This window comes from Neoarius graeffei, chromosome 25 (genome assembly GCF_027579695.1).
Source record: "Neoarius graeffei isolate fNeoGra1 chromosome 25, fNeoGra1.pri, whole genome shotgun sequence".
Classification (NCBI taxonomy): domain Eukaryota; kingdom Metazoa; phylum Chordata; class Actinopteri; order Siluriformes; family Ariidae; genus Neoarius; species Neoarius graeffei.
This window is the reverse complement of record NC_083593.1, coordinates 34,155,841-34,179,629: the sequence shown is the minus strand read 5'-3', so window position 1 is coordinate 34,179,629 and position 23,789 is coordinate 34,155,841. Positions and strand designations below refer to the sequence as shown.

General features: G+C 50.3%; 1 pseudogene; it reads right to left on the bottom strand.

Annotated features, from left to right (window-relative positions):
• Window positions 1–12,328: 12,328 nt before the first annotated feature.
• LOC132873224 (uncharacterized) lies at window positions 12,329–15,278 on the bottom strand (annotated as a pseudogene).
• Between the last annotated feature and the right edge of the window lie 8,511 nt (window positions 15,279–23,789).

The following is a 23,789-nucleotide window of genomic DNA, read 5'->3' as shown; positions in this document are numbered from 1 at the left end:
CACGACAGGCACCGGAGACCTTGCGGCCACAGCTCTGAACAGCCGCGTCCACAATGGAGGTAGAGAACATGGTCCACTCAGACTCAATGTCCCCCGCCTCCCTCGGAAGCTGGGAAAAGCTCTCCCGGAGGTGGGAGTTAAAGACCTCCCCGACAGAGTGCTCGGCCAGACGTTCCCAGCAGACCCTCACCATACGTTTGGGCCTGCCAGGTCTGTCCAGCTTCCTCCTCCGCCAGCGGATCCAACTCACCACCAGGTGGTGATCAGTTGACAGCTCAGCCCCTCTCTTCACCCGAGTGTCCAAGACATAGGGCCGGAGATCAGATGAAACGACTACAAAGTCTATCATTGACCTCCGACCTAAGGTGTCCTGGTGCCACGTGCACTTATGGACACCCCTATGCTCGAACATGGTGTTCGTTATGGACAAACCGTGACTAGCACAGAAGTCCAATAACAAAACACCACTCGGGTTCAGATCGGGGAGGCCGTTCCTCCCAACCACGCCCCTCCAGGTGTCACTGTCATCTCCCACGTGAGCATTGAAGTCCCCCAGTAACACAATGGAGTCCCCAGTCTGAGCACTCCTCAGTACCTCTCCCAGGGACTCCAAGAAGGCCGGATACTCTATACTGCTATTTGGGCCATAGGCACAAACAACAGCAAGAGCCCTCTCCCCAATCCGAAGGCGCAGCGAGGCGACCCTCTCGTTCACTGGGGTAAACTCCAACACATGGCGGCTGAGCTGGGGAGCTATAAGCAAGCCCACACCAGCCCGCCGCCGCTCACCACGGGCGACTCCAGAGAAGTGGAGAGTCCAGCCCCTCTCGAGGAGCTGGGTTCCAGAGCCCAAGCTGTGCGTGGAGGTGAGCCCGACTATCTCTAGCCGGTACCTCTCAACCTCCCGCACAAGCTCAGGCTCTTTCCCCCCCAGCGAAGTGACATTCCATGTCCCAACAGCCAGCCGCTGTGTCCGGGGATCAGGTCGTCGAGGCCCCTGCCTTCGACTGCCACCCAATCCACATTGCACCAGTCCCCTACTGCTACCTCTGTGGGTGGTGAACCCACAGGAGGTCGGGCCCACGTCAGCTCTTCGGGCTGAGCCCGGCCGGGCCCCATGGGCAAAGGCCCGGCCACCAAGCGCTCGCATACGAGCCCCAACCCCGGGCCTGGCTCCAGGGTGGGGCCCCGGCTGCGTCATCCCGGGCGACGTCACGGTCCTCGGATTTTTCTCCATAGGGGTTTTGGTGAACTGCTCTTAGTCTGGCCTGTCACCTAGGACCTGTCTGCCTTGGGAAACCCTGACAGGGGCATAATGCCCCCGACAACATAGCTCCTAGGATCATTCAAGCACACAAACCCCTCCACCACAATAAGGTGGCAGTTCAAGGAGGGGTTTTTCATCATGGACCCCATAAAATACCAGGACATTTTAAATCAAAATCTATCTGCTTCTGCTAGGAAACTAAAACTGGGTCATCATTGGATCTTCCAGCAGGACAACAATACAAAGCACATGTCCAAATCAACACAAAAATGATGAGCTGACCACAGAATCAAGCTTCTGCCATGACCATCTCAGTCCCCTGACCTGAATCCCATTGAAAACCTGTGGGGTGCACTGAAAAGGAGAGTGCATAAGAGAGGCCCTAGGACCCTAGATGATCTGGAGAGATTCTGTAAAAAAGTATAGTCTCAGATGCCCTGCTCTGTTTTCTCTAACCTTACAAAATATTATAGGAGAAGACTCAGTGCTATTTTCCTGGCAAAGGGAGATTGTACAAAATATTAAATGCAGGGGTGCCAACAATAATGGCACATGCACTTTTTGTTGAAAATAATATTTTTTTGATGAGTGATTTGTTTTTCTCTGAATAAAGATATGCCGATGACATCATCGACCAAATGGTATTGGAGCAGTTTGTCATTTGACTGCCGGAAGGAGCAAAGAATTGGGGCCAGTGTCACCACCCAGCATCACTGGAAGAGGTGGTCTGACTGGGGGGAAATCATTTGCCAGCATTTCCAGGAGCAGGTACCCCACCTCTTCTTCCTCTCTCTTTCTCTCATCCTTCCCCTGTGTCTTCCCAACATCCCCTATCCCTGCACTGTGGAAACTGGAACCAATTCCCCCAAAGCCAGTTCCCCAAACCCATGTCTCTGTCTATTTTCCCTCACCCTTTTGTGCCTCAATGCCAATGCTACAACTAACACTCTCTCTCTCTCTCTCTCTCTCTCTCCATAGGTAGAACCATCCATGCAAACCAGGACCATGGCAAAGTCTGTGCAGGTGTCTAGGCATGGTGGGAAAGCCAGGCATTTCTGAGATCAGCATCCCCTTAAGGAAGCGGGGGATTCTGACTCACATTCCTGACATGCTTCAGACCTCCCTCAATTGAACAGGAACATACTGAGTGATAGTATTCAAGGGAGTACACATGAGGCTTTAGTGGACTTGGGGTGGAATCAGATGACAGTTCATCAAAACCAATTCAATGTGGGGCATTGAGATTCAATGTGGGGCATTGGGAAATGCACAATTGTTGAAGGTGAGTTGTGTTCACATGAATGTTCAAGAGTATTAAAGTATTAAAGATAGTTATATCAAGTGACACAGGACACTAAAACTAAGGAGGAAATGACAGTTGTTGGTCTCAAAGAGCCAGAGGGAACTTTTGTTCCATGTGGCTCATCATAATCCATTGGTGGGGCATTTAGGAAAGGATAAAACAATGAACCATCTCATGGCCCATTTCTATTGGTTGGGCATTCACAGCAATGTTCACAGGTGGTGTGCAGCATATCACGAATGTCAGCTGGTGACTCTGCTGGCCACCCCAAAAGTGCCATTGCACCCTTTACCACTGATCAATATCCCCTTCGAAAGAATTGGTATGGATCTTGTCAAGCCATTAGATTAGACAGAATGAGGGCATTACTTTGCATTAGTCTGAGTAGATTATGCAAAACGATACCCGAAAGCAGTGCCTCTTTGTACCATTTCTGCGTGAATAGATGTGGAGGCACTCTTCAATGTTATCTCCCAAGTTGGTATCCTGAAAGAGATCCTGACTGATCAAGTCATGCACACTTCACATACTGTATGAATTATTGGGGATTAAATTGATTTATACCAGTGTTTACCACCCAAAAATGGACAGGCTGATTTAATCAGACACTTAAAAACATGATTTGTTAGAATTTGCTACAGGGGCAAGACCTGCAATCCTGGCTGTATAATAGGGGTGTTTGGCTACGGGAATTCGGGAGATATTTCATTTTACTACCAACATTGAAATGTCAATTACTTGTGAAGTGACAAGGGCCCTTTGAGGTCACACGGCAAGTCAGAGAAGTCCACAGTGAGGTTAGATGAACAGATACAGGTGATGCACTTCAGATATACCACCACAATCTCCTAAAACCATGAAGAGAGGAGGTCCCAGTGGCTCTGGCAATGGTGGTTCCCAAGAGGGAGGAGCTGGGGCTGGAGGTAAGTCCAAATAGTGTGGCCCAAATAGTGTGGACCAAGTCACCTGCTCCTCTGTGGAGACCAACTCTTATCATCCCAGACAGCACAGGTTGCTAGGTTGTAGGGGGAATTTTTCAATGGGTTCTTGCCTCTTCCCAGTCACATTAACCTCATAGAACACCACATTGAGACTCCTCCAGGTGTGGTTGCGTGCAGCCACCCATACTGCTTGCCTGAACATAAGAACAATGTGTTTCAGGATGAACTCAAGGCTATGCTTGATGTGGGGGTAATCAAAGAGTCTTGCTGTGACTAGAGCATCCCAGTGGTCTTGGTGCCCAAGCCCTACAGTAGGTCCTTGCTGCCGGTCCAGTCCACTTTTGTACGGACTTTATAAAAATTAATGCAGAGTCTAAATTTGACACATACACAATGCCTCGCATTGATGAAGAGCTTGATTGGTTAGGTGCAGCTGTTAGGACTGGGACTGTTTTGGCCTCTAGAGGCCGCTGTTATTTCCTGTTTTTTGTCTGTTTGTTTTGGCCTCTAGAGGTCACCACTGTGTCCTGTGTTTGGGTTGGTGTTGATTGCCTGTTTTCATTAGTGTCACCTGTTTCCAATTTAGTTTGTGTATTTATACCCCTGAGTTCAGTCCTCTTGTCACGGAGTCTTTGTGCTGTTATGTTTAAGCTCCAGTTACCTCTGTTCCGATTTCCTCGTCCATGTCCTTGTGTTCTTTGTATTTTTGCTTTCTTTTGGACTTTGTGGATTTTGTTTTTTGACTTTGTGAATCTTCTGAGCGTTTGGTATTTTTGCCTTTTCTTTTCTAGTTTTTTTTTTTGGCTTTTGTATTGACTTTGAACTTTTGGATTTTTTATTTTTTCCCTTAAGATCTTCTGAGCATTTTGGATTATACTTTTTGGATTTTTTTGTAAATATTGTAAATAAACCTTTTAATACTTTTTCTACTTCCGCCTCACGCCTCTGCATTTGAGTCATTCCCCTGGTGGCCTAGTGGGGGTTTGCTGGATTATCACACCAGCGAACCAGGTTCGAATCCCAGCAAAACCCTAACAGAAAGACTCCGTCATGACCAACTCAGCAGAGGCTGCTTCAACTGTCTACCCGGCCAACCTTCAGGGAATTATGGCAGCTCCGATACGCTTCGGAGCGACCATGGAAGCTCATGGACAAACGCTCACCAGCCAACGTGAGGCCCTTGCTCGCCACGAGGAACTGATTCAGCCAATTGGGAAAACCCTGGCACAGCTGACACCTCTGCCTGCATCTCCTCATCCTGATCCAGCTCCTGTTCCTGCCCCAGTGCCTCCTGCCACACTGTCTCCTTCACCTCGTGAACCCAGCCTTCCTGCACCACAGAGGTGTGATGGCAAGCACAGTGAGTACCGGGAGTTCCTTACCCAGTGCCAACTCACCTTTGAGCTACAGCCTACCACCTACACTACGGATCGCCGCAAGATCACCTTTGTGATAACCTTGTTAGCTGGTAAGGCACGAGCTTGGGCAACAGCTATCTGGCAGAGACGGGGACCCGAGTGCTCTGATTTTGAACTATTTACTGAAGATATGCTTCGGGTCTTCGACCAGGTGGACATCAGTACCGACGCAGCCAGGAAGCTCATGTCCATCTGGCAAGGAGGAAGCGTCGCAGATTACGCCATCTCGTTCCGGACGCTCGCAGCAGTAAGTGGATGGAACGAGACTGCCCTGGTGTCCGCCTTCCACCATGGTCTGTCTGACCCCATCAAGGACGGCCTGGCCTCTATTGGATGCCCAAGTGACCTCGAAACTCTCATCTCACATTCTACTCGTCTGGACAACAGGATGAGAGAACGCTGCCAAGTCCTAAGCCCCCCCAGCCTCCCTACCTCTACCTGGAGCCCGTCTACTTCCTCCAGTGACTGTCCAGAACCCATGCAAGTGGGTCGTACTCACCTCTCCGCATCTGAGAGGGAGCGCAGAAGGAGGGACAAGTGCTGCATCTACTGTGGCAAGCCTGGTCACTTCCGAGCATCATGTCCCGAACTCTCGGGAAAAGGACCGCCCCGTCCAGCCGAGGGAGGGTTGTGATGGGGCCTACCCTCTCTCCCAGACTCCCTGGCCAAGGAATCTACATCCCGGTCTCCATCTCCTGGGGTGAGTCTGTCCACTCTTGTCAAGCTTTGTTAGACTCAGGGGCGGCTGGGAACTTTATGGATATTCACTTCGCCCAAAGTATCAATGTCCCGACTGCACCTCTTGAAGTCCCACTGTCTGTGTCTGCCCTCGATGGCCAAGCGTTAGGTGATGGAAGAGTCACCCAAGTTACTTCTCCAGTCTTCCTCCAGTCTCAAGGTCACAAGGAAGAAATATCCCTGCACCTGATTCCTTCACCTGAGTTCCCAGTTATTCTAGGCCTTCCTTGGCTTACTCGCCACAACCCTCGCATAGACTGGGTAACAAGCCAGGTTGTGGAATGGGGCCCTGCATGCCATGCCTCTTGTCTGCTCTCTAGCTCTCCTGTGTCTCCTGCCGAGCCCCCTGATCTCACCAAGTTATCTCAAGTTCCCACAGAGTACTGGGATCTCAAGGAGGTCAAGGACGCCCTGGTCTCTGGGTTCATTCGACCCTCCACCTCACCTGCTGGTGCCGGCTTCTTCTTTGTCGGCAAGAAGGATGGGGGGCTCCGACCATGTATTGACTACAGGGGCCTGAACAAGATCACTGTGCACAACCGATATCCCCTTCCGCTGATGTCCACAGCTTTCGACCTGCTCCAAGGCGCCACCGTCTTCACCAAGTTGGACCTACGGAACGCATACCACCTCATCCGTATCCGACAGGGAGACGAGTGGAAGACTGCCTTTAACACCCCATCTGGGCACTACGAATACCAGGTGATGCCCTTCGGACTCACCAACGCACCAGCTGTTTTTCAGGCCCTAATCAACGACGTCTTGAAGGACATGATTAACCTGTACATTTTTGTCTACCTCGACGACATCCTTATCTTTTCCAAGACCGTGCAGGAGCACTGCCACCATGTCCGCCAGGTTCTCCAGAGGCTGCTACAGAACAATCTGTTCGCCAAGGCCCAGAAATGCGAATTTCATGTTCCCAAGGTCTCCTTTCTGGGTTTTATTGTACGGACAGGCCAACTCCAAATGGACCCAGCCAAGACCCTGGCCGTCCGGGACTGGCCCACTCCCAAGTCCGTCAAAGAGGTTCAGCGGTTCTTAGGATTTGCTAACTTCTACCGCAAGTTTATCAGGAACTTTAGTTCTGTAGCAGCACCCATGTCGGACCTCACCAAAGGGACAGGTGGATCTTATGTCTGGTCTCCTCAGGTGGAAAAGGCGTTCAAAGACCTCAAGGTTTGCTTCTGCATGGCACACATTCTGGTCCTCCCGGACACCTCCCAACCATTCATCGTGGAGGTGGACGCCTCGGACAGTGGTGTTGGTGCGGTGCTCTCTCAATGTTCGGAAGGAAAGCTGCACCCCTGCACTTACTCCTCCCACCGCCTGAGTCCTGCGGAGTCCCGGTACGATGTGTGGGATCGAGAACTGCTAGCGGTCAAATTGGCCCTTGAGGAGTGGAGGCACTGGCTGGAGGGAGCGCAACATCCATTCCTGGTTTGGACTGACCACAAGAACCTGAAGTACCTCCAGCAAGCCAAAAGACTGAACCCACGACAGGCTAGGTGGGCCCTGTTTTTCAGTCAGTTTGACTTCACCCTCTCGTACCGCCCCGGGTCCAAGAACACCAAACCTGACGCACTGTCCAGGCTGTTCTCTGCCACTAACAGGGAGAGTGAAGTCGGGCCTATCATCCCTGTGTCCCGGATTGTGGCCCCTGTCCGCTGGGGTATTGAGGAGGCCGTCCGACGAGCCCAACGCCAGGACCCTGGTCCTGGGATGGGGCCACCGGGCCTCTTGTACGTCCCACATCAAGCCCAGGCCAAGGTTCTCCAGTGGGGTCACTCTTCCCCTCTCACCGCCCACCCGGGAGCTCGGAGGACCCTGGACTTCCTGAAAAGATGCTTCTGGTGGCCTAACATGGAGAAGGAAGTAAGGTCATTTGTCCTGTCCTGTGAGGTCTGCACCAGAACCAAGAACCCGCGACAGCGTCCCCAGGGTCTCCTGCATCCTCTGACCATTCCCCGGCGTCCCTGGTCCCACGTGGCAGTCTACTTCATCACGGGTCTCCCTGAGTCTCAAGGTAACACTGTCATTTTGGTTTTAGTCAACAGATTCTCGAAGGCCTGCCGCTTCATACCACTGTGCAAACTCCCTTCTGCTCTTGAAACAGCGAAACTTATTTTTAATCATGTCTTCCGAGCCTTTGGTCTCCCACAGGACATCGTCTCAGACCGAGGGCCCCAGTTCTCCTCCCGAGTGTGGCACGGGTTCTGCAAGGTCATCGGAGCCACTGCCAGCCTCTCCTCTGGGTTTCACCCACAGTCCAATGGTCAGACGGAGAGGCTCAACCAGGACCTGGAAACCACCCTGCGAGGCCTGGCTATGGATAACCCGACATCGTGGAGCACCTGGCTGCCATGGGCAGAGTACGCCCACAACACCCTGCAGTCATCAGCCACCAAGCTGTCGCCATTCCAGTGCCAATTCGGGTTCCAGCCACCTCTGTTCCCGGACCAGGAGGAGGACGCGGGGGTGCCCTCGGTCAACCAATATGTGAGATGGTGTCGCAAGACCTGGATCAAGGTCAGGAAGACCCTCATCCAGACCTCCAGAACCAACCAGACTCAGGCCAACCACCATAGAAGACCTGCCCATGCTTTCCGCCCTGGGCAGCGGGTTTGGCTGTCCATTAAGGACCTTCCGCTGTGGGTGGAGAACCGCAAGCTGGCTCCTCGCTACATTGGCCCCTTCAAGGTGGTGCGCAGGGTGAACCCTGTCATCTACCGGCTCCAGTTGCCCCGGACTCTGAGGATCAACCCCACATTCCATGTTTCCCTGTTGCGGCCCGTACTGACATCCACGTATGCTCCTGCCCCTAGGAACCCCCCCGCATCTTCCAGGGTCAGACTGTGTTCACCGTGCATCGCCTGCTTGACTCCCGCTGGGTCCGTGGTGGGCTGCAATATCTTGTGGACTGGGAGGGCTATGGTCCTGAGGAGCGCTGCTGGGTTCCCACTCGGGATGTCTTAGATAAAGAACTGTGTCAGGACTTCCATTCGGCCCGTCCGGATCGCCCTGGGAACGTCAGGAGACGCTCCTGGGGGGGGGGGGGGGGGTGTCCTGTTAGGACTGGGACTGTTTTGGCCTCTAGAGGCCGCTGTTATTTCCTGTTTTTTGTCTGTTTGTTTTGGCCTCTAGAGGCCGCCACTGTGTCCTGTTTTGGGTTGGTGTTGATTGCCTGTTTTCATTAGTGTCACCTGTTTCCAATTTAGTTTGTGTATTTATACCCCTGAGTTCAGTCCTCTTGTCACGGAGTCTTTGTGCTGTTATGTTTAAGCTCCAGTTACCTCTGTTCCAATTTCCTCGTCCATGTCCTTGTGTTCTTTGTATTTTTGCTTTCTTTTGGACTTTGTGGATTTTGTTTTTTGACTTTGTGAATCTTCTGAGCGTTTGGTATTTTTGCCTTTTCTTTTCTAGTTTTTTTTTTTTGGCTTTTGTATTGACTTTGAACTTTTGGATTTTTTATTTTTTCCCTTAAGATCTTCTGAGCATTTTGGATTATACTTTTTGGATTTTTTGTAAATATTGTAAATAACCTTTTGATATTTTTTCTACTTCCGCCTCACGTCTCTGCATTTGAGTCATTCCCCTGGTGGCCTAGTGGGGGTTTGCTGGATTATCACACCAGCAAACCAAGTTTGAATTCCAGCAAAACCCTAACAGCAGCTAGCTTTTATTTGGCATTGGATTTGACTAAGAAGTATTGGCATATTCCTTTGACTACAATGTCCTGAGAAAAAAATGGCCTTTCTCACTCTGTTTGGTTTACACCAGTTTGTCATTATTCCATTTGAGTTGTTTGGATCCCAAGCTGCATTTCAATGACTCATGAACAGAATCCTCCACCAGCACAATGTATATACCACTGCCTATTTAGAAAACATTCATTTACAGTAATGATTGGCAGCAGCATTTACAACATCTGAGGGCAGTCCTGAGATTCTTAAGATGAGTGAGACTCACAGCAAACCCAAAAAAGTGTGCAATATGGCAGGTGGAATTACGGTATATGGGCATCCACTTGGGTCATGGGTAGGCATGTTCCCAAATTGATATGACTGCAGTGATTGCAGCCTGCCAAAACACAAGACCTAAAAGGGGGTGAGATAGTTCCTAGGGCTGGCTGGCTATTACAGAAGCTTTGTAAATATTTTTTTAGACATCACCAGACCACTGAGTGACTTCACTCTAAAGGGTGCACCAGATCCGGTCTGGTGGATGGAGCCATGTGAACAGGCTTTCACATAGGTAAAAGCAGTTTTGTGTGGGGGCCCGCTGTTGCATTCACCTGACTTTTCTCTTCCTTTTGTTCTGCAGACTGACACATCAGACAGAGGGCTCAAGGCCATTTTGTTCCAGATCATGGAGGGGGAGGAGCACCCTCTACAGCACATCAGTCTTAAACTCTTGGTGTGGGAGAGTAATAATTATAATAATAATAATAATAATAATAATAATAATAATAAGTTCAACTTATATAGCACCTTTCAAGAAACCCAAGGATGCTTTACAATTATAGACAAAGAAAAAAATAAAAAATAAATAAATAAATAATAAAAAATAAAAGTAAAAAGTCCACCAAGTAGGGGTCAGGATGTAATTCCAGTGGTGTAGCAACGACAGTCCCACCAAAAGGCGCATGAAAACGAGTCCCACATCTCCGGCACAGCCGCCGTGACGTCGTCAGCCACATCGCTCAAACACCACACCGTGGATCCACAAAGCGAGCACAGAAGCACCGCCACGCAGAGTGCTGGTGTGTCCCAAACCGCCTACACAGCCACCGCGACGCCACCGAGCAACATCGCTCGGAACATCACGCCAAGCATTAAAGCGCAGAGCACTGGACAACCAAGAATGTTTAATGAGCAGCGAGCTCGCTGCAGTCCATAGCTGGGAGCGCAGGCATCACCCACAGCGAACCAAGGCCTAGAGGGAACCAACGCCCAAAACTGGGTCCGGAGCTACACCACAACCGGCGGACAAAACACTCAAACAAACATCAAACTACACAAACACACAGAAAAAATAAATATATAAAATGAAAATTGAAAAAAAAAGAAAATAAAATTAAAAAAAGCTCTGGTGAGAAGCGGCAGCCAGAATGCGCACGACGTACTCTCAACCGGAAACGGAAACGAAAAAAAAGTAAGATATAAGTAAGATAAAAGAGTAAGTACTTCACAATTAAGAAGGAGTGTCTGGCCATCAAGTGTGCAGTCCTCAACTTCTGATATGACCCACTGGGATGTCCTTTCACTCTGTGTTCCAACCACACCCTGCTCCAATGGCTCTATCACATGAAGGATATCAATCAATGGATCAATCTGGTGCTGGTATCTGGTGCTTCAGTCATTTAAGTTTGAGGTGCTCCACAGGTCAAGGGCACAGATGGTGGTGGCAGATTACCTCTCCCTCCAGGGGGTGGGGGATTCAGCTGCATGCTGGATGGCTCCCCAGCCTTAAGGCCAATTTATGCTGACAACGCAGTCCTCGCAGATGGCGTCTGCAAAGCCCCCCCCTTCGCAGACACTCTGCGCGCACCTCCCAAAAATTGTGACCACCGCAGAAGTCTCGCAGACAGCGTCGCAGACAAGAGGGCTCTGATTGGTCCACTCTACATCTGCTGTACACGCACTTCCGCTTCCCTACTTTCCCGGTTTGATTTGTTTTCACTACCGCCATTTTTAAAACACGAGCGAAGATGGAGCAGCACGAAGAGTGGTTGATCGAGGAAGTGAGGAAGTACGTACATCTATACGACTCCAGTTCTAGTCATTATAAGTAACCGGAGGATAAACACTCCACTAACCACACCCACCAACTACTCCTAGCGATTTCGCGACTTCGCGCCCCCTTGTGTTGTGGTGGTGAATAATATCGTGCACGCCTATTAATCCCTGCTCAATGATAAATTACAACTGTCTGCGAAAAGCTATCTGCGAAAGCCTTGTCGCAAGAGCATGCAGAGGCCCTTAGTCAGGCAGTAGGGTATATGACAGTGGGGGTGTTGTCGAGCAACATCTGTGGATAGAGAGGAGGCAGGTAGAACCAACAGGAAGTATTTGATGAGTCTCACCTGGGTCAGATTGCCAGCAGTTTATTTATGTGTCCCCTTTGTACATGTTTGCAAAGAGCAACTGGTAACCAGAGAGAGAGAGAGCTCAACAGGCCAGTGCCGTATGTGTGCACAAATGTGTGGATCAAGTGCATCGAGTGAAAAATTCACTGAAAAGCGAAACTAAGAGAAAATAAAAGGCACCTTGAGTTGTTACGAGCTTGTCTCCCATTTCCTCATTTTCCCCAATCTGCGAGTGCTACACTTGCTCAATATTTTAATATATAGAATATATTAAATTATTTTTTTCGTGGTCCGGTTTCCATCAAATCCTGCGCTCTGATTGGCTGGCGAGCGGGTCCGTATCCTATGGTACAGACCCCGGTTATGGACCTCTGGCGACTCGCTCGTTCACAACAACAACAGCAATTTTTGTCAACATTTATCTATTTTTATAAGGATTTATTTATAAGATTTTTATTAAAAAACTTATACATTTTTGCCAGCATTTCTATGCTAGAAACACCTCATGGATGCACTGGGACGCATCCTCAGTGATGTATCCTGGGTTCCTCGGGTGTTTTGGGTCTCACAACATCATACACCCTCACCCAAGCAACCCAGCCGGGGTTGATCAAGCCCTGACTTGCATCCCAGTAGCAGTCCACGGATCACCCCTTTTAATCCAAAGCCACCATGTGGCTTTCTCTGCGGCTTCGCTTGCGGATGCAATGGCCCTCTTCTTAGCTGCTCCTACAATGCCCAAGCGACTCAGGACTTTGCAGAGGGAGCGCCCTGCAAAACCCCTACAGCCGACTTCTATGGGCTCGTAGAAGGTTCTCCAACCTCTCTCCCTGCACTCCTCCACCAGCTCCTGGTACTTGGCTCTTTTCCTCTCATTGGCCTCCTCAAGACACTCTTCCCAGGGAACTGTTAGTTCCAGAATGATGAGGTGTTTTGAAGCCTCAGATGTTATCACCACGTCTGGACGGAGAGTTGTTGCTGCCACATGTTGGGGAAACCTCAGCTGCTTTCCCAGGTTGGCCTGCAGCTGCCAGTCATTTGCCGTGTGGAGGAGGCCTGTTGTTATATGTTGGCATGCTCAGGGTTTCTCTCCAGCTTTTACGAAGGAGACTGCCTTCTTTGGGGCATGATGGTGCTTGCAGGAGCTGATGGCAGAGATTAAGCTTTCAGCAACTGCCTTAAGCACCTGGTCATGGCGCCACCGGTAGCGGCCATCAGCCAGGGCCTTTGGGCAGCAGCTGAGAAGATGTTCTATGGAGCCTCTATCAGAGCACAGAAGGCAGGAGGGTGTCTCACTCTTTCCTCAGACATGGAGGTTCGCTGGGCTAGGCAGGACATCATAGACAGCTTGCACTAGGAAACGGACCCGATGGAAGTCTGCCTGCAAGGTGTTTGTCCAGGTGATCCTGCGCTGTAGTGCGCTCTCCCACCTTGTCCATGCTCCCTGTTGCCGGAGTCCCACCGCCCTACTCACACGCTCTTCCTCCACGCCTGCTCGGACCTCTTCCTGGATCAGGTGGTGTCTCTCCTTACCGCGGGTCTGGCTGATCAGGGTCTTTGGGTAGTAACCCAGGCCTGCTCTTCCTGTTGCCACCGTGCCCACCAGTGCCTTCTGTCTTAGGCGAGACTCTGCCACCTCCACTGCTCTCCCAGCCCTCCACTTCCTTCCTGTCCTCACCTCGATGCCAGCTGCTGACACCTTGCAGTCCCTTGAGTCCCTGTACTGTAAGGCTTCTCTGGTGCGTACCACCATGAACTCCTCAGTGAGGCTGCTAAAAGGAAGCTGCAGAGTGTTACTTGCCCCTTACAGTGCTGCACTAGTGAGACTGTGTGGGAGGCCTAGCCACTTTCGAAGAAAGCCACTGATCTTCCTTTCTAGGGACTCAACTGCTGTCATTGGGACTGCATAGATTAGCATGGGCCAGAGGATTCTTGGCAGGATAGAATGCTGATAGATCCAGGCTTTAAATCTACCAGGCAAACCAGACTTGTCAACCTTGGTGAGCCAGGTTCCAAGTTCCATGCTGGACTTCTGAATGGCAGCCGAGTCTTTCAGGCTGGAGTTGAAGAGTTTCCCCAAACTCTTGACAGGTTGCTCTGTGATGGTTGGAATGACAGTTCCTGAGATGGAAAACCGGAAGTTGTCAATCACTTTCCCCTTCTTCAGCACCATCGATCTTGACTTGGAGGGCTTGAAACTCATCCTTGCCCAGGTAATGAGTCTCTCAAGCCCTTGTAGGATCCACCTGCACCCTGGAACTGATGTTGTAGTGACAGTCAGGTCATCCATGTAGGCCCTTATTGGGGGCTGCTGTACACCTGACTTGGTCAGGGGCCCTCTGCATTCCACCTCGGCTGACTTGACCACCATGTTCATGGCTAGTGCAAAAAGGATAACAGAGATGGTACAGCCTGCTATTATTCCTTTCCCAATGCGATGCCAGTCTGATGTTTCTGACCCAGAAGTGACCCTCATCCTGAAATTGTTGTAGTAATCCAAGATGAGGTCCTTGATCTTAATGGGAACATGATGGAGGTGCAACGCAAGCTCGACCAGCTTATGCGGTATGGACCCGTAGGCGTTGGTCAGGTCCAACCACAAGACCGCTAGGTCGTCTCTGTTCTCGTGAACCTCTCTAATCAGCTGTCTGATGACTCCAGTATGCTCCAGGCAGCCGGGTATTCCAGGGATCCCTCCCTTCTGCACTGATGGGTCAATGTAGTTGTTCTTGAGGAGAAACTCTGTCAGTCTCCGAGAGACGATGCTGAAAAACACCTTCCCTTCAACACTCAAGAGTGAGATGGTCCGAAACTGGTTGATGTTTTTTGAGTTCTCCTCTTTGGGGATCCATACTCCCTCAGCACACCTCCACTGGTCAGCGACTTTTCCCCTTCTCCAAATCACCTTCAGGATCTTCCACGGGTGCCATAGAAGCTCTGGACAGTGCTTGTAAACCAGATAGGGAATACCACTGGGGCCTGGAGCAGATGCTGAGTGAGCTGCCTTGATGATGTCCTCGACCTCTTTCAGGCTTGGCTCCTTCAGGTTGAACTCTGTTGTTGGGGGGGGGCTGATGAGAGATTTGTTGGGTTCCAGGTCTTGTTCTCTCAGAGGATCACACACTGTGTCCTGGAGGAAGCGATTCACTTGCTCTATCGAGCACTCAAGCCAGCCACTGCGCTTGTCCCCAAGCAGTTGTTTTGTAAAGCCAAAGGGATTAGCAATGAATGCAGCTCGCTTCCTCGCTCTCTCTCTTCCCTGTCTCCAGTGCCACTCTGCTCTGTGAAGGGTCATCAGCTTCTTCCACAGGATGTTTATCAGCTCTGTTAAAGGTTGCTTCTCCTCATCAGCAGCAGTCTTGTACTGTTTCTTCAGAGTGTGAAGCTCCTGGTGCAGGCGATGTATCCTAGTGGCCCTGCGGTTCATTGTGTAGGAGGTGGGCTTAGATCTTCCTTTCTCTACCTGCCCAAATCTCTCTGAGGTGTAGCTGAAGATGATGGTGGTCATCGATTGGAGTCGGCTGTCAACATCTCCTTTGGCTGTAGCTTGGATGATGTTGGATACATCCTGGTCAAATGCCAGCTACTCACTCTGCTAGCTGGCTGGGGGCCACTTAATCTGCTGCTGTGGAATTACTCTGCTGGGATTGGGAGGCTCAGGTACGTGGAGGGACTGGGCTCTGTGGTTTGCCTCCTGGTCGGGTGCCTCCTGCGTCTCACCAGGTTCTGGACCTGTGCATTGTACCTCAATCTCCTGCTCCAAGCATTACATTCTGGTCTGATGGATTTTCAGGCCACACTGGTTCTTGCACAGCTTTCTGCAAATGCATATCACATTCATCATCTGTCTGTTTGCATGGGTCATCAACGTTTGGTCCGTCCGATTGGAGATCTCATCCTCCCCCCCTCTCGGGATCTTCTGGGGGTATCTCACTGTAGGGCTTTCCATAGCTTGTTTGGGTTCTTTCTCACGAAAGATACAGTTTGGGCTGCTAACCCAAACTGTCCCGGGTGCCGTCTTTCCGTGCTGTCAACTGTCTCTCCAGTAGTCGACCAAACTATTCTTGGTTGTCACCAAGTCTGTTCCTAGGGGTCACTGGCTGTGCCAGACATTCACTATGCTAGAAACACCTAATGGATGCACTGGAACACATCCTCAGTGATGTATCCTGGGGTCCTTGGGTGTTTCAGGTCTCGCAACATCATACACCCTCACCCAGGCGACCCAGCCAGGGTTGATCAAGCCCCGACTTGCATCCCAGTAGCAGTCCACGGATCACCCCTTTTAATCCAAAGCCACCGTGTGGCTTTCTCTGCGGCTTCGCTTGCGGATGCAATGACCCTCTTCTTAGCTGCTCCTACAATGCCCAAGGGGCTCAGGACTTTGCAGAGGGAGCGCCCTGCAAAACCCCTACAGCCGAGTTCTATGGGCTTGTAGAAGGTTCTCCAACCTCTCTCCCTGCACTCCTCCACCAGCTCCTGGTACTTGGCTCTTTTCCTCTCATTGGCCTCCTCAAGACGCTAGTTAGTTCCAGAATGATGAGGTGTTTTGAAGCCTCAGATGTTATCACCACATCTGGACGGAGAGTTGTTGCTGCCACACGTTGGGGAAACCTCAGCTGCTTTCCCAGGTCGGCCTGCAGCTGCCAGTCATTTCTCAGCATAATAGCATTAATTTTACAGCATGGATAGCAATAATGACAGTCTTCACAGCGAAAGCGAGTTTTACTACCCTGAGGAAGAAGAAACAAAATAAAACATTTTAGGAGAAAGCTAAAACCTGTAATTTGCTAACACCTAGCAAAAACATGGCTGAATCCTGAATGACTCTGTAGCAAGTGTTCTAGGTGGGTGGAGCACAGAAGCACGGCAGGCCAGAACTGAGTTCTCAAAGACTTTTATTATAGCTTTTCAGCTTTGAACTATACACATACACACACGCATGCACACAAGTATCCAGGTTGGGGAGAAGCTCCCTTCCTCCACTCTCCCTCTCCTCTTATAGGGCACGGTCACTGGGGAAGACACACAAACACAGGTTAATTCCCGTCAGGTGCAGTGATTCCGCCACTTACCTTCCCTGACTCCACCCTCCATTCACAGACCGATGCTTGACCACGCCCCCACTGCCACATACCCCCACCGCCTGACTCAGGCTGGGGAGCCATCCGGCCTGCAGCTGACTCCCCCCCCCCTTGACAGGAGAGGAAGTCCGCCACAACCATCTGTGCCCCCGGCCTGTGGACCACCTCAAACTTAAACGGCTGGAGTGCCAGATACTAACGGGTGATCCGCACATTGGCATCCTTCATGCAGTGGAGCCACTGCAGGGGCGTGTGGTCCGACCAGAGGGTGAAAGGGCGCCCCAGCAGATAGTAGCAGAGAGCGATGACCACCCACTTGATGGCGAGGCATTCCTTCTCTATGGTGCTGTACCTGCCCTCGCACACCGACAGCTTGCGGCTGATGTACAGCACTGGATGGTCCTCCCCCTCCACCTCCTGGGACAGAATAGCCCCCAGCCCTCTGTCTGATGCATCCATCTGTAAAACAAAGGGGAGAGAAAAGTCAGGGGAGTGTAACAGTGCCCCCCCCCCACACAGTGCAGCCTTTACCTTAGAGAAAGCCCGCTGGCATTGCTCCATCCACTGGACCGGATCTGGTGCCCCCTTTTTAGTGAGATCAGTCAGCAGGCTGGTGACGTCTGAATAATTAGGTTTAAACCTACGATAGTAGCCAGCCAGCCCCAGGAACTGCCTCACCCCCTTTTTGGTCTTGGGCCTCGGGCAGGCCGCAATCGCTGCTGTCTTATTGATTTGGGGATGCACCTGCCCATTGCCCAAGTGGAAGCCCAGATACCGTACTTCCACCCGCCCAATCGCACACTTCTTTGGGTTGGCTGTGAGCCCCGCTCGCCTCAGCGACCCCAGGACAGCCCTCAGGTGTTTTAGGTGCCGCGGCCAGTCATTACTATAAATAATAATGTCATCTAGGTATGCAGCCGCATAGGTGGCATGGGGGTGGAGGACCCTATCCATAAGCCGCTGGAACGTAGCAGGCACCCCAAACAGCCCAAACGGAAGTGTGACGAACTGGTGTAAGCCAAATAGTGTGGAAAAGGCCATTTTCTCTTGGGATAGTGGAGTCAAGGGGATCTGCCAATATCCCTTTGTCAAATCCAGTGTTGAATAAAAATGAGCCATGCCTAGTCGATTGAGCAACTCGTCAATACGAGGCATTGGGTATGCGTCAAATTTAGACAACACGTTGACTTTTCTATAGTCCACACAGAACCGGACCGACCCATCGGCCTTGGGAACCAAGACCACTAGACTGCTCCAGTCACTGTGGGACTCCTCGACGATGCCCATCTCGAGCATGGCCTCGAGTTCTTCCCGAACCACCTTTTTCTTGTGTTTGGGCAGTCTGTAAGGGCGGCTGCTCACTACTACCCCCGGGGGCGTCTCAATGTGGTGTTCTATGAGGTGGGTGCAGCTGGGCAGGGGCGAGAACACGTCAGAAAATTCCGTTTGCAACCGGACAACCTCCGCGAGCTGGGTCGGGGAGAGGTGGGCTCCACAGGGGACCGGAGCGGTGGGTGATGCTGATTTTCCCTTTTGAACCTCTGGCCCCAGCTCCGCCTTCTCTGGAACCACCAACACCAGCACCACGGGGACCTCCTCGCTCCAAAGTTTTAATAGATTGAGGTGGTATACCTGTAACACCCCACCCCTGTCCATTCGCCTCACCTCATAGTCGACGTCCCCGACTCGCCATGTGACCTCAAAGGGTCCTTGCCACCTGGCGATTAATTTAGAGCTTGACGTGGGCAATAACACGAGTACTTTGTCTCCCAGTATGAATTCCCTAAGGCACGTACCCCTGTTGTACAGGCAGACTTGACGTTCTTGAGCCTGCCAGAAATTCTCCTGGGTTAGGTGTGTGAGTGTGTGGAGTTTTGCGCGCAGGTCAATAACGTATTGAATTTCATTTTTGCTCAGGGAAGGTCCCTCCTCCCAATTTTCCCGCAGCATGTATAGGATGCCACGTGGCTTACGCCCATATAATAATTCAAATGGGGAGAACCCCGTGGAGGCTTGTGGGACCTCTCGCACTGTGAAAAGCAGGGGCTCGAGCCATTTATCCCAGTTATGTGCGTCCTCACTTACAAATTTTTTAATTACATTTTTGAGGGTGCGATTAAACCGTTCGACTAAGCCGTCCGTTTGTGGGTGATAAACGCTGGTGCGGATTGGCTTGATTCCCAATAACCCATACAGTTCGCGCAGTGTGCGTGACATAAACATAATGCCTTGATCAGTCAGAATCTCTTTGGGGATTCTGACTCGGGAGATGACGTGGAAGAGTGCTTCCACAATACTACGTGCGGAGATATTGCAAAGCGGCACTGCTTCTGGATATCACGTTGCATAGTCCACCAGAACTAAAATAAAGCGATACCCTCGCTTTGACCGATCTAATGGCCCGACAAGATCTATCCCAATTCTTTCGAACGGGGCCTCGATTAATGGTAGAGGGCGCAAAGGTGCTTTTGGGATGGCCGCTGGATTTACTAACTGGCACTCGCGGCATGCCATACACCACCTACGGACATCGCCGTGAATCCCTGGTCAATAGAAACGGGCCATTATTCGGGCTAGTGTCTTCTCCTGCCCTAAGTGCCCAGCCATGGGATTAAAGTGAGTTGCCTGGAATACCAATTCCCGGTGGCTCTTTGGGATCAAAAGTTGAGTTATTTGTTCCTTAGTCTGAGTGTCCTGTGTCACTCGGTATAACCTATCCTTAACAATGGAAAAATAGGGGAAGGACAGGGTGGCGTTTGGCTGGAGCATTTGACCATCAATTACTCTCACTTGGTCAAACGCATGCCGCAGAGACTCGTCTCGCAATTGCTCTAATGGGAAATCTGCGAGGGATTCCCCAAGAGAAGGAGGAGGAGCCTGCTGCTCCTCACTCTGACGTGGTGATGACATAGACAGGTCTGTGACAGCTGATCCTGCCAATGCCACACCGGGACCTCCCCCCGCTGAACTACGGCAGGACCCACTCTTCACTGAGTGCATCATTAAATCCTGAAATCCCGGCCAATCAGTCCCCAAAATTATAGACTGGGTAAGGCGAGGATTAACTGCTGCCTGTCCTCTAAATTTCTCCCCTCAAAACGGAATGTGGACCGACACTAAAGGGTAGTTGTGAACATCCCCGTGCACACACAACACCTTCACCAATTGTGCTCTTCCCAATGCCTCGTCTTGCACCAGGCTTTGGTGGATTGAGGTCTGATTACAGCCGGAGTCCACCAAAGCCTGATACGTATCCCCTTGGATACTCACCGGTATGCGATACGCTCCGGCCCGATCGAGGGCGGTTCCTAGCGTGTCAGGGATCCGGACCACCGCGCCCACCTCCATCGCCGAGCACTGATGCTGGAGGTGCCCCGGCTCCCCGCAGCACCAGCACACCGGCCCAGGCTCTCTCTCTGCACCGGTGTTCCGGATATCACTCACCTGAGGGGGGGAAGACACAGACACGGAAGTAGGAAACAGTAGGACACCACAGGTGCGGCGGGCCGGCTGGGGTGGAGCCGGCCCCCGCCTCCGCGGTGGGGGAATGGGGCGAGGAACAGAAGGGGAGAGAGAGAGGGGAGGGGAGAAGGGGAGACACGCTGTCCTGCCGTTGGAACAGCTGCCATATGGTCCTCCGCCAGCTCAATGGCCTGATCCAGCGACGCCAGGCGATGGCATTGGATCCACTCTGCGGTTCCTTCCAGAAGTCGAGCGACGAACTGCTCCAGCGCCACCAGATCGATGATTTCCTCAGCGTCACGATTGTTGGCCCTCAGCCACCGGCAGCAGGCATCCCAGAGTGGCTGGCCAAACGTGAACGGCCGGCCAACCTCCTCCAGGCGCAGCGCGCGGAAGCGCTGCCGCTGCTGCTCCGGAGTGTGACCCATGCGCTGGAGGACGGCCCTGCAGAGGTCCGCGTAGACCAGCCGGCTGTCGGCGGGGAGCTGTAGTGCGGCCAGCTGCGCCTCGCCCGTGAGCAGGGGGAGGAGGCGCACCGTGCACTGTTCCACCAGCCAACCCCACGCGTCTGCTGCCTGCTCAAAGAGAGTGAGGAAGGCCTCGGGGTCGTCGTGCGGGCCCATCTTCGTTAGGGTGAGGTGGGGAGGGCCCGCAGCGGTGGACCCCGCCGATGTGAGTAGGTGCCGGAACACCTGGCGATCTTCCTGCTGCGCCAGCACCAGGGCCTTGAACCTTTGCTCCTGTTCCTTCCGGAGGGTGACCAGCACCTGGTGCTGGCTCTGTTGGGCCATGGTGAGGGCATGGATCAGGTCCTTGAAGGGGGAGGACTCCATGGGGCTGTTCTCTCCTGTGCTCTGTTCCCAGGTTTCAGCACCACTGTAGCAAGTGTTCTAGGTCGGTGGAGCACAGAAGCATGGCAGGCCAGAACTGAGTTCTCAAAGACTCTTTTTTTATTATAGTTTTTCAGCTTTGAACTATACACATACACACACGCACGCACACAAGTATCCAGGTTGGGGAGAAGCTCCCTTCCTCCGCTCTCCCTCTCCTCTAATAGGGCGCGGTCACTGGGGAAGACACACAAACACAGGTTAATTCCCATCAGGTGCAGTGATTCCACCACTTACCTTCCCTGACTCTGCCCTCCATTCACAGACCGACTCTTGACCATGCCCCCGCTGCCACAGACTCCTATTTGTATAAATAGGGGACTACATAGGCGGCAAAATGTATTTTTTTCCTGCCATTGACGTGCACTTGTATACTGAGGAGGAAGCCATTTGTATTACAGCCGTGAATGAGGATTCAAAATAGCATTAATTTTTCATCATGGATAGCGATAATGACAGTGTTCACAGCGAAAGCGAGTTTTTACTACCCTGAGGAAGACAAAGTAAAATAAAACATTTCAGGAGAAAGCTAAAAACCTCTAACTTGCTAACGCTGAGCAAAAACATGGCTGAATCCTGAATGACTCATATTTGTATAAATAGGGGACTACATAGGCAGCAAAATGTATTTTTTTCCTGCCATGGAAGTGGACTTGTATACCGAGGAGGAAGCCATTTGCATTACAGCCGTGAATAAGGATTCAAAATCATGGCTCGGCTCGGTTTTCCCTTTCGGGCGCTCTCGTTTTCTGTTAGAATTTCTCATTTGGTAAAGAAAAAATAAATATATTATTTACCAGCTTAAGGTTGGTCCATATGGTGAAATACCGTGACCTCGGCCTTGAATACTGACCTCGTCCCAGAGGGCCTTGGTCAGTACTTTCAAGACCTCGGTCACGGTATTTCACGATACGGACCTCCCAGCTGGGAAATAACATATATATTTTTCATTTTATTTTTTCATAAAAATTAAGATAATTTGATTGTTCACTGAGGAGAAAAATTAAACAAACAAACAAACAAACAAACAAACAAACAAATAAATAAAGGAATGAAGGAAGGAATGAAGAACAAGCAGTCCTGTGCTAAATATTAAGTAGTAAACAGAACACGATGGTTAAACAAGCATATTACAGTGGTATAATGAGAAGCCAATATCTTCACATCGACTGGTGTTACTGTCTGCAGAGCTCCTGATGCAATATGATGAGAGAGAGTGAGTGAGAAAGCTTGAATTTAATTTTGCAGTCAGCCTAGAGGCTGAGGTGTTTCACTACAATATAACTTCATTAGTGTTGCTTATTGTGGAAATTTATTTTCTCCGTTATCTAAGAGATCATCAACTAGCAAACAAAATACAAGCATGCATGCATTTTGCAAAACACACACACACACACACACACTACAAAAACAGATCAAACATTACAGTGACATCTTAAACCAAATGGAATTGTGGATGATTCCACAATTCTTCTTGTACAATATAATATAGCATAATATTAGTTTAATCATTTTGTATTCTTTTAAACTTTGTCACTGAACAATAAACCTCAGGTTTGGAAGCATAAAACAAACAAACAAACAAACAAACAAACAAACAAAAAACTCTATATTCCCTTATTTATACAAATTGGCAGTTGAAGGCAGGGTTCTCACAACTTTTCTAAAATTAAATTGAAGTATTTTTCCAGGACTATTAGGGTGGATATACCAGTACAGAGTGTTTGCTGTATCATTCAAGGAGCAGCCTTCCCATCACTGGAGAATATTCACCAAACCCAGGGTCACCAGGAGAGCCCACAATATAACCATGAAAATAACCCAGGCTTGTCAATGGCTCTCACCCACTGCTGTTCCTACCAGCACATGCAACTGCCTCTTTCCAATAAAATGCTGGACTAACTAAATTAACCCCCCCCCCCACACACACACACACACACCATACTGCTGCTACCAACTACTGCAATATTGCACATTTGAACTTGAATTATTTACAATCCGGATTCCAAAAAAGTTGGGATTCTGTGTAAAAGATAAATAAACACAGAATGCAATGATTTGCAAGTTATTTTTGGCCTATATTCAATAGAATACAATACAAAGACAACATATTTAATGTTCAAACTGATCAACTGCATTGTTTTTTGGAAATAAACATACATTCTGAATTTGAACTCTGTAACATGTTCCTCAAAAGTCGGGGCACAGGCATGTTTACCACTGTGTTATATCACCTTTTCTTTTAACAACACTCAGTAAGTCTTTGGGAACTGAGGACACAAACTGCAGAAATTTTGGAAAGTGAAATTCTTTCCCATCCTTGCTTGATATATGACTTCAGTTGCTCAACAGTCCAGGGTTGTATTTTATGTGCCACATATAATGTACTACACATTTTCAAAGGGAGGCAGGCAAGTAGCACCTACACTCTTTTACTGTAGCATTAATAGTGCTTGTTGCATTAATGGTGCCTATACAGATGTGCAAGTTACTCATGCCATGTCCACTAACACACCCCCATATTATGATCATGCATGCACATTGTGTGGGGTGTTCTCAGTATGTAGTGGTTAGTACCTACCAAAAGTGGTCCAAAGA